Consider the following 11,744-nt stretch of genomic DNA (forward strand, 5'->3'; position numbering starts at 1 on the left):
CTCCTCCTCTCCCCTTCCCCACTCAAGCTCTCACTCCCCCTCTCTCCATTTCTTCCAAAATCCAAGCTCAAGAGAGGGATTGAAGGTATGCATATGGTACCATTGTATTCTAGAGCTCATAAGCTACTCATCCATCCAATTCATTTTCGAATTTCCGGAGGATTTGAGTCGTTCTTGGCTCATTTTGGTGTTTAGGGTTAAAACGAGAAGAACACCGGAATTCTTCGTTTCCCGAGCATTTCCTCCACTTCCCGGCGGTCACCCAACTCCACAAGCATCTTGAGTAAGTCTCTTAGGCTCCCCATAGCAAGAATTCATGGTTTGGTTGGTCGATTTCGAGTTTTAGCAAAGTTTATGAGTTTTTGAGGTTTTGGACCAAAATGAGGATTTAGATGAGATTTGATTTAGGAATTGACTTTCTAGGTGGTTAGTTGAGTTCTAAACTCTCTAAACTCTCCTAAACATATCTCCCTTTGGAGTGAAAAAGATCGCAAATCTATTTGGCAAAGTTTCCCCTCAAATAGGAGCAGTTCTGGAAAGTCCGGAACCTCCGAAAAATTGTTCGAAGGTTCTATAATCCGGAACCTCCGCAGAAAATTGCGGCTAGTCTGCAAAAGTGCGGAGGTTCCGCAAAAAGTGCGGAGGGTCCGCACTTACTATTCATCAGGCGCGTTGAGGCTTGTAAAATTCATATTTTATTCATCTGAACTCCAAACGATATGAGACCAGTTGCGTTAGCTTCGTATGAGTGTGAACAATGGGTTAAAAATGTTGGACTCTAGAAAATATTTTTGAGAATTAGTGAGTTAATTAAATGTGTTTTGGCTTGTTTAGGTCACGATTAGTTGTTGCCATGTCCTAAAATTATGAAACTACTTTGGTTAGCCTTGTATTAACATGCTCTACACATTAAAAATACTACGAGCCATGAGATGAGTGTTTGAATTCCGTTGGTTAATGAAATACGCGCTAAGATTTAATGAGTCATTGAAATGGTTTCGATCTTTCACATTGCGTAATTAATTGGATCTAAACCCCTTATATAGTGTATGACCATGTTTAGGTAAAGTGTGTCTAGTGTTCAAATTGAATCGATCAACGAATTGGCAAAAACACATTTCCTGTCAATGTTCGGAGTGTCCGGACAAAGTCCGGAGGGTCCGCACATGTCCAGAGTATCCGGAGAATTCTTCGGATAGTCCGGAGTTTGCCTGAGTTACGCAATGTCCGGATGTTCCACACAATTGTGCGGATAGTCCGCATATGTCCAGAGGTTCCGGAGATTTCTCCAGAGGTTCCGCACTTTCAGCAACTTTTCAAATTGGTTTGAGTCCCAATTTTGTTCTAGCTTGCATGTTTGTACTTTTAACATGTTTTTCGCATCCTATGGCATGCATTGTTGCATTTCATCCATACTCATGGCATTGCATGCGTTATTCTTTTTAGAGAACGTCAAGCCAGTGTTCCAGGAGAGCGAAGGGAATTTTGGGCAGCCACCTGAATAGCAAGGCAAGCATCTATCATATTGCACCTTTGTCGTATTGAATGAAGTCTAAATATTGATAAATTATGCTTATGTATGGGTTTGCATGTATAGGAAGTCAATGTTGGGTTTTGATGGGTAGATCCTATGTTGAATTGCATTGTCTCTACCTTGATGTATTGTTGATCCATCCTTGTAGCCTGGGTTTAATCATGCTAGGGTCTAACTTAAAAGTGATGCGAGATGCTTAGCAATGCATAGGTCCTCGGTAGAAGTCGAGCGGTGGAACGTCCCATCGTTCGCGAGCTATAGGTTAATTACCTTCACAATGATTACAATGTTGAGTCCATGATGTTGGTTGGTCGAGTGGTGAGTATGAGACGAGATGTGCGCGGTGTTAGGGGTGTCATCTGCCCTCAAGGAAAGTCCGGGGGTAGTTCGGGAAGGGAACCCGGACACCGTAGGCCGCTTGCATCGTTTAAGGCTGATCATCGGGGTAGTTGGCTTTAGCACTTACCTTACTCATCACATGCCGATCTAATGGTAAGGCGAGCCAAATACCTCCGTAGCTATGGCTTTGTGGGGCCTGAACATCGACGGTGTGAGCGGGCGGGCTTGTAAGTGGTACTAGTTTGCTCCGGGAGTAGTTCTAGTACCGCCGCGCTGAGCGATGCATGCCGCACACGGTTGGGGCTGGTTGGGAAAGGTTGACACGGGTACCCCCTTGTGTGCACTTTAGCGGGTGGCACAAGCTGTATGGTCCCCGAGTTGTGTGGGTCCAAGAGTATCCCCTGCAGGGTGTATAAATAGTTTGAACTGCCGCGCTCTCGGTCATGAGCATGCTATTGTTTCATCTGCACCCGGTCGTAGAGTTCTCGTTGTGGTTTCTGGATGATGGCATGAGGTTGATGGTTGGGCATGTGATTATGGTCTGGGTATGATGGTTGGTGGTTCGAGTTGGCATTTGTTCAAATTGATATACTTGTTGCTACTTTTACATATGCTTAGTTGTTGGTTATGGCAGGATAGTTTCATATATGTTGGTTAAGTTAGTTGCACACACATATGCCTAGGTTGCTTACCGCTTTAATTTAATTAACCATGTTTAATCCTTGCTACCAGCTAATGCATGATCCTTAGAGTCGAGCTATGTATATGTGCTCTATATTGTGTAAGACTTGCGAGTACCTTCGTACTCAGGGTGCTGCCCTTAAGTTGATGCAGGTTCGCAAGTCGGCGAGGAGGGGGTGGTGTTTGGCTACTTTGTGGCTACCGATCAGGGTGGCGGGCAGGAGTAGCACACTCTACTTCGAACCCAGTGTTTTGGTATGGAGCCTAAGGGCATGTGGCTCCATATCCTTTTGTTGTATAGCTTTTAGTCTTCCGTTGTTTAGTTCTTTTGTTGGTTAGGAGTTGAGCAGATTTTAGTCTCCTCCTAGCTCTCTTTTGCTGTAAGTTGTGATAACTTGTTGCGTGCTTAAGAACTTGTAATATAATGTTAATTACTCGCTCTTTCTTAAGCTTTGTTGTGACGTACATGTTGGAAAGGCATGTGTTCCAATCTTGGGCACAAAACACGTGCCGGGACTACCGAGATGATATTCTGGTTAATCATCGAGGTTGTGATTATGAATAATGATCCTCCTGGTGATTAATTAGAATATTATTTGGACGGTTCCTCACAGTACTTAGCCACCCACTTTCTCACAGGCAGTTGAGCCCATGGAGGCTGATGACTAGTTGAAGACCATTAAGAGCAAGCTGCAGATAGCTCAATGTACCGGAAGGGAAAGAGTTCTCTTCGCCTCTCACCAACTCATTGGGCCAACACAAGAATAGTGGATAGCATACACTGCCACTCACGAGGATCCCCAAGAGATCACATGGGCCAAGTTCCAAAACAACTTTCATGTATATCATGTCCCTACAAGAGAAATGAAGCTAAAAAGGAAGGAGTTCCCCAGTCTGAAGCAATAACCCATGCCAATAAGGGAGTACCTCACCAAGTTCACCCAGCTCTCTCGCTATGCTCCCAATGATGTTGATACTGACGAGAAGAAGCAGGACTATTTCCTAGATGGTCTCAACATAGGATTACAGTATGCCCTCTCGGCCAATGAGTACTCCAGTTTTCAAAAACTGGTAGATAGAGCTTTCATCATGGAGAAGAAGCGATAGAATTTGGGAGAAGAACACAAGCATAGCCTGCAAGGTTAGTCTTCAGGCAGCAACACTCATCCCCGTTTCAACCCCCCACCTACATGTCCTATGTTCCACCAAGGAGGATCGATTCAGTAGCAGAGGCCATTGCAGAAGATGCCAAATCAGGTTGCAAGTGCGTAAAAGCTGTCAGTGTAGCAGCAGTGACCCCACAACAACAACCAGCCCCAACAGCAGAGTCGTACTAGTCAAGAATCAGGCAACATTGGCCCGTGTTTCAGTTGTGGCAACTTCGGGCACCTCACCAATAAGTGCCCCAAGAAGCAGCAAGGCTAAGCATAGGCTCAGGGCAACAATCAACAGCAGCAAACTTGGCAGAATGCGATGCATGGTCGACTCAATCATGTTGCCATGGAAGAAGCCCAGGATGCTCCTGATGTAGTGTTGGGTATGTTTTCTGCAAACTCTCACCCTGCTACAGTTTTGTTTGATTCTAGTGCTATGCATTCATTCATATCATCTTAGTTTGTGAATACATATAAATTGTCAAGAGCATTAATGAAATATTGGGTGCTAGTTAGTTCTCATGGAGGAGAAATGGAGTCAAGGTATATATGCCCTAAAATAAGTATATGCATAAGGGGGTAGACTTTCTTGCAAACCTTGTAATTCTGGAATCCAAGGGAATTGATATCATACTAGGAATGAACTGATTGACCAAGTACAATAGAGTCATTGGATGTGCCACGAAGACAGTACATTTGACACACATGGATGGTACCAAGGTGGAGTTCCAAGTCACGGCAGAGTCAGCTATCAGCGCCAGTCTCAACATGGCTAATGCAGTAGAAGATAGCAAAGTGGTCAGTGAGTTCCTAGACGTCTTCCTGGAAGATCAGCCAGGTATGCCACCCAATCGTGAAATTGAGTTTGTTATTGAGTTAGTACTGGAACTGCTCTTATATATAAGAGACCATATAGAATAGATGCCAATCAACTAGCTGAGCTCAAGGAGCAAATCCAAGAGCTATTAGACAAAGGGTTTATCCGCCCTAGCTTTTTGCCTTGGGGAGCCCTAGTCATCTTCGTACCGAAGAAGGATAGAACACAGAGTATGTGTATAGATTATCGAGCCCTTAATGAAGTAACTATCAAGAAAAAATATCATCTACCCCGTATTGAAGATCTGTTTAACCTGTTGAAAGGTGCATGTGTGTTCTCCAAGATTGACCTTCAATTTGGATATCATCAGTTGAAGATTCGCGCCTCGGATATTCCAAAGACCACATTCGTTACTCGGTATGGTTTGTATGAGTATACAGCAATGTCTTTCGGATTGATAAATGCTCCATCTTACTTCATGGATCTGATGAATAAGGTCTTCATGAAGTATTTGGACAAGTTCATCATGGTATTTAGTGACGACATCCTGGTTTACTCCAAGAACAAAGAAGAGCAGGAGGAACATCTAAGGTTGGTACTGCATAAGCTCAGAGAGAACCAGTTGTATGCTAAGTTGAGCAAGTGTGAGTTCTGATTGAAGGAAGTTCTCTTCCTTGGTCACATTATATTAGCAGGAGCTATATATGTGGACCAATCCAAAGTGAGGGATGTTCTGAACTTGAAACCACCGCAGAATGTTTCAGAAATCTGTAGTTTCTTAGGTCTAGCGGGTTATTACTGTCGATTCATAAAAGGTTTCTCCAAGATAGCAAAGCCAATGACAGAACTGCTGGAGAAAGGAGTAGAGTTCAAGTGGATAGCCGCTCGAGAAGGTAGTTTCAGTGAGTTAAAGAAAAGATTAACCTCAGCTCCGGTATTGATCATGTTAGACACTCAGAAGCCATTTTATGTGTATTGTGATGCATCTCGTCAAGGTTTACGATGTGTGCTCGTGCAAGAAGGTCATGTGGTAGCATATGCATATAGGCAGTTAAGGAAACATGGGGAGAATTACCCGACACACGACTTGGAATTAGTTGCAGTAGTTCATGCACTCAAGATCTGGAGACACTACCTAGTAGGTCAAAGGTATGATATTTATTAAGATCATAAGAGCTTAAAATATATCTTCACTCAACCAAATCTTAATCTCAGACAACGCAGAAAGCTAGACCTCATCAAATATTACAACTTGGGAATCAACTATCACCCAGAAAAGGCAAATGTAGTAGCTGATGCCTTGAGCAGAAAATCTCAAGTCAACGCTATAACTCTCCAAGAGATGAGTCCCGAGCTATGTAAGGAATTTGGGAAGTTGAATTTGGGAATGGTGTGTAACACCAAGATAATTGCAATAAAAATAGACTCAACGCTTGAGCAAGATATAAGAAAGGATCAACTATCACCCAGAAAAGGCAAATGTAGTAGTTGATGCCTTGAGCAGAAAATCTCAAGTCAACGCTATAACTCTCCAAGAGATGAGTCCCGAGCTATGTAAGGAATTTGGGAAGTTGAATTTGGGAATGGTGTGTAACACCAAGATAATTGCAATGAAAATAGACTCAACGCTTGAGCAAGATATAAGAAAGGGTCAGGTGGAGGATGAAAAGATCTTGGAAAATCAAGCAGCTTATCAAAATTGGCAAAGTCCCAGATTTCACTGAAGATGAGCAAGGCACAATGTGGTACAAGCAGATAATATGTGTACCAAACGTGAAGGCTATTCGAGATGTAATTCTAAGGGAAGCTCATGACTCATCTTATTCCATTCACCTAGGGAGTATCAAGATGTATCAAGATCTTAAAGATTAGTATTGGTGGTACGGAATGAAATGCGTAGTAGCAGAATATATGGCTTTGTGATATCTGTTAGTTAGTCAAAGCTGAGCATCAGAGGTCAGCAGGACTGCTACAACCATTGAAAATACATAAATAGAAATGGGAATAAATTAGCATGGATTTCATAGTGTGTATACCTCGGAACAGTCAGGATATGATTCTATATGGGTTATAGTCGACCGGTTGACAAAAGTAGCTCATTTCATTCCAGTCAAAGGAATCCTATCAAGGTCCGAAACTAGCAGAGTTGTATATGATCAGGATTGTGTGTCTGCATGGAGTACCTAAAAATAATTGTATATGATCGTAATAGTCAATTTACTTCACGGTTCTGGCAATGCTTACATAAGTCTATGGATACAATGCTGAATTTCAGCTCAGCGTATCACCCACAAATTAACGGACAGACAGAAAGAGTAAATCAAATCCTTGAAGATATGTTGAGAGCATGTGCTTTGAAGAACAGTAACAGTTGGGATAAGAATCTAACGTATGCGGAGTTCTTGTACAATAACAGTTATCAAGCTAGTCTAAAGATGTCTCTTTTTGAAGCCTTATATGGAAAGAAGTGTAGAACCCCGTTGTTCTAGAACCAAACCGGAGAAAGCCAAGTTTTCGGCCCACAAGTTCTAAGAGAATCACAGAGACAAGTACAAGAGATTAGGGATAATCTGAAAACTGCTCAGTCAAGGCAAAAAAGCTATGTAGATAATCGACGCCGAGAATTGACTTTCAAAGTAGGAGACTTTGTGTATCTCAAGGTGTCACCTATAAGAGGTCTATGCATATTCAAGGTCAAGGGCAAGTTTTCACCTTGATTTATTGGTCCATACAAGATACTGGGAAGACGAGGTGAAGTGGCTTATCAGCTCGAATTACCACCTCAACTCTCAGGAGTGCATGATGTTTTTCATGTGTCTCAACTGAAAAAGTGTCTGAGAGTTCATGAGGAACATCTATCAGTAGAAGAACTGGATGTGCGTGAAGATCACTCTTACTCAGAGTATCCAGTTAAGATTCTTGAGGTGTCAGAACGGGTTACCCGAAACAGACGAGTCCGTATGTGCAAAGTGTAGTGGAAGTATCACTCAGAAGAGGAACAAATTGGGAAAGAAAAGATAATCTGAAAGCAAAGTTTCCCAATCTCTTCTCCGATCCTTCCGAATCTCGAGGACAAGATTCAACCTAAGGGGGTTAGGTTGTAACACCCTAAATTTTCAATTTTTGCAATAGTTTAAAATTTTGCTAGAATTAAATAGGAGTGTAAATTTTTTTCAAATAAAAAGAAATTAATTTCTAAATTTAAATTTACCATAGATTATATTTAAGTTTGATGCATTAATGCTGCAGTAGTTGCAATAGGATTTTATGCGTGAAATTTTTTTACAAAAGTTCACTAGAAGGCGCTTGTTTAAACCTCTTTTAAAAATGATTTGAAATATAAATAGAAAAGCCATTTTAATTTTGTAAAACCAACTTGGGCCGACTTCTCTCTCTCTCTAATCCGGCCCAAATCCCTTTTTCCCTCCCCTTCTTTTCTTTCTGGGCCGCCTTCTCTCTCACCCACTTGGGCCATGGCCCATTCTCCTCCCCTCCCTTCTCTCGGGCCAAGCCCACCAGGCCGAGCCGGCTCCCCCATGTCCGAGCCACCCCCTCTCGCCCCTCTCTCTGCCAGCGGGCTCGGCTAGAGCCGCACGAGCCACCAAGCCATCCTCCTGGCTCTCCTTCTTCCTTCTCTCTCCCCATCAATCTCGCCCCTAATTGCCGCTGGCCATTCAAATCCGATGCCTCTCTGAGTTTTCTCGCTGATTCAATGTCATGCCCGCGATCCCCTCCCCTCCTTTACGCACCGCATGGAAACCACCCAGGCCCTATCCCCTTCTTTCCCCTCTCTTTACTCCGATTTATGGAAGGTGGCCACCGGTTTGGAAACGGCTCCAGTCGTGTCGATCTCCCTCCCTGAGCCCCCTCCTCCCTATTTAAGCCCCCTCCCGAACATCATGCGCCTGCTCTCCACCCCGTCCGGCCGCTATTGCCCTCTCTCCCTTGCTCTTGCACCATCATCGTGCCTTTCTTCCCCAACGCCGGTAAAGAGCTCCACCGCCGCTCATTTCTTGACCCTTGAATGTCACTTTCTTAAGATATTTAATAACGATTAAGTGTGATATTGTAATGATATTCATCAATGAAGTCATTATGGGTCTGTTTGGTATAACTCCACTCCAGGTTTTTCAGATCTGCTCTAGAAATTTACGGTGGGGCAGATTTGTTATGGAGCTAGAGCTAACAGTGAAGGTGTTTGGCTAGTAAGATGGCTCCAGATCCAGGAATGAGAGCTTTTTGAGGGAATTGTCGATAGTACCCTTATGGTATTAGTACATTGCTTTTTACATAGCTTTAGCATTGCATCTATCAGGAGTAGAGTAGAGCTGAAAAGATGGTTGCGTCAGACATTGCCTGCATTAGCAATGCAACTCAACAACTGACCTTTACTCCAAGTCAGGTTAAAAGCAACTTTCAGTATGCTACAATTGCTTTAGCTGCTTCACCAAAATGAACTATGAGAAGGGCTGCTCCATGGAGTTAACTGCTCCACGAATTGGTGGAGTTAGGGTGTTTGGAAGGGCTTCTCCTAAATCCATGGTAGAGTTTGGAGCTGGCGCCCTCCCAAACATGCCCATGTGTTAGGATTGATTTTTGGACTCAGCACATAGATAAGATTGGTCTTTTCTTTGGACCGGTCTTGACAGTCTAGCTTCATTTTAGCTTCACAAGTGACTTTCTAATATAAATGCATGTGCATTCTAATCATGCCTATAAAACACAACACAATATGCTTCCGCTTTAAACTCACTGTGATATGAGATGGAAAATAGAATGTTTAACAAAAATACAGTCTATGATATGAACATAGCATAGACGGTTTTGCTGAACAAAACGCCTGTGATATGGACATCATGGATAATTCTTATTGTCTGTGGTCACTTGGATGACACATATCTCATATTGTTCTTTCCTTATGAACCGCCTATAATGTTATCACTGGTGATTGCCGAATCGTCCATCATTGGAGAGGTTATCATAGATATTTTACGAAAGATGGAAAGAAAATCATCGGCATGACAGTTTGAAGCCATATGGAGTGAAGCATTCTGTAGTAGTGTCAAGTTGTCGTATCTTCGTCTTTTTGCATTACTGAAAAGGTTACATTGTTCGGTACCCACTAGATCTATACGTAGACAACAAAGCAAAAGAAAGAGAGGGATTTTTCACGAAGTGGGGAAAGCGTTTCTGTAGCGCGATGCTCAGAGCAGATGTTGCCGAGAACATGATATCGGTGAACATGAGCAAACAAACAATTTATGAGGGACCAATTTATCATCAAAAAACAATTTATCATCAGCAAAAGGTATGTGCTATGGGTATGCCTGCCAAATAAGGATCTTGCGAGAAAAGGCACCAATTGATAAAAGCAATGTAATTTTTGGCAATGGAATGCAGCAAAGAAATCTAAGAGTTGCAACAAGGTATTCGTCAGGGTCGATGAGCAACTAAAATCCAATATATCCTCAGGAACTATACATATGCATGATTCAAGTTGTAACGTCCAGAATATTTCACGTGAAAGTGCAAGTTCTAAGTATTTGTACCTGTCAATGCTACAATCTTCTCATGCTGCATGCTAGCTTGATCAATCAAGGACCTTAATTGACCTGTGCATCGATTTTTAGAAAAAAAAAATTCCTGGATGAAGCAAATTACAGGTGTAAACAACTTGAGTTATGGAGTGCTTTTGATCCTAGTCCTATCGTGAGTCCATAGATAGACAGAAGGCTTCCAATGGAAATGCATAGATGTAGAAGGTATAGAAAGAGAAAACACAGGCAAGTAATAGTGTTACTTCTGCAAGATGGCCCGCGTAATGAGACTGGATAGCGAAGAGGTGCACCTCAAGGGGAGGGACATACAAATCACTCGTAGAGATAGAAAGAGAATAAATTCGTAGGAGAGGGCGATCTAAATGGGATCCGGGGACCCGACCGCTGAGATCTCAACTGAACATGCCATGCGGACAGAGAGAGAGAAAGAAAGGGCGGGTGGGTTCCTTTAGTTGGATTAGCATCTGTTCACATGTTTTATACATGTAGAATCAATTTAGGATATAGCAATATGAAGAATTAAAAGAATATAGCATAACAAAAAATATATTTGTATATATGAAATTTACAACATGATCATGTAATTTTAGGAGGAAGGGGAATTGCAAGTACCTGAACAGAGGGTGGAGCAGACCATATCGTCTAGAGTTGGATATCTATAACAACCCTTTGAGAAGGATCAAGATGGTGACCAATTTGTGAGGGGATAAAAACAATTCTCTCGTAGTACTTTGGTATAAAGATAGCGTGACGGAGGTGACCTCTATGGTAGACGACGGTGGAGGCGACGTGCGGGCGGCGGCACACCCTCTCTAGAAAGCCAACACTGTAGGCGAAGTGCAGGAGGCGGCGCAACCTCTGGAGAAACCCGATGCTATAGGGAAAATGTGGGAGGCGATGCACCCTCTGGAGAAAACCCGATATTAAATATATGAAAGATAAATATTAGACGTCTAAGTATGGAAGGAAAATAATGGGAGATTGAACGTATATTTAGAATGTATGGTAGGTAAATATTGGACGTTTAGGTACGAATGCAAATAATAGGAGATTGAATGTATTTTTAGAATAAAGAACAGGTCTAACTTTACACGGTGATCATTTGATCAACTCGGATAAGTAGTGTAGATCAATTGGATCTACATAACTCTGTGTATTTTATATCCCTTACTTGGTAGATAAAGGCTTTAACGGCGGTGTGGATGAGGAGGCGAAGGTTGCAGAGGCTCCGAGCCATCACCACCGGCTGGCTATGCAATCTCCCTCTCCTGATGCAAGAGGCTATCTCCGAGGTAGAGGCAAAACCAACCAGAAGACTCTTACCTTGTTTTCCTTCACACAAGTCGCCTCCCCTATCATGTCTGTATGTTTGTCCATGCCTCCTTCCCACCCTAAATTTACCCTCATCACAACCTCGTCACTCTCCTCTGCTATATTTACAAGTAGTTACTTGCTCTAAGAAGATTTAAAATTTTGTTAAAGAAAGTAAACAAAATAGTTTTGTAACCTTAAATTTTAGCCTCAGTTCGATTTTTCACACAAACTAAATTCTATGAAATCAACCAATTTACAACTCTCAAAAGCAGTCTAAGATGTATTTGGCTGATTAAGTACCCACATCATACTCTCCTCATTTAAAGTTGGACTGACGAAGTGAGCTG

The sequence above is a fragment of the Phragmites australis genome, chromosome 1, assembly GCF_958298935.1.
Source record: "Phragmites australis chromosome 1, lpPhrAust1.1, whole genome shotgun sequence".
Lineage (NCBI taxonomy): Eukaryota > Viridiplantae > Streptophyta > Magnoliopsida > Poales > Poaceae > Phragmites > Phragmites australis.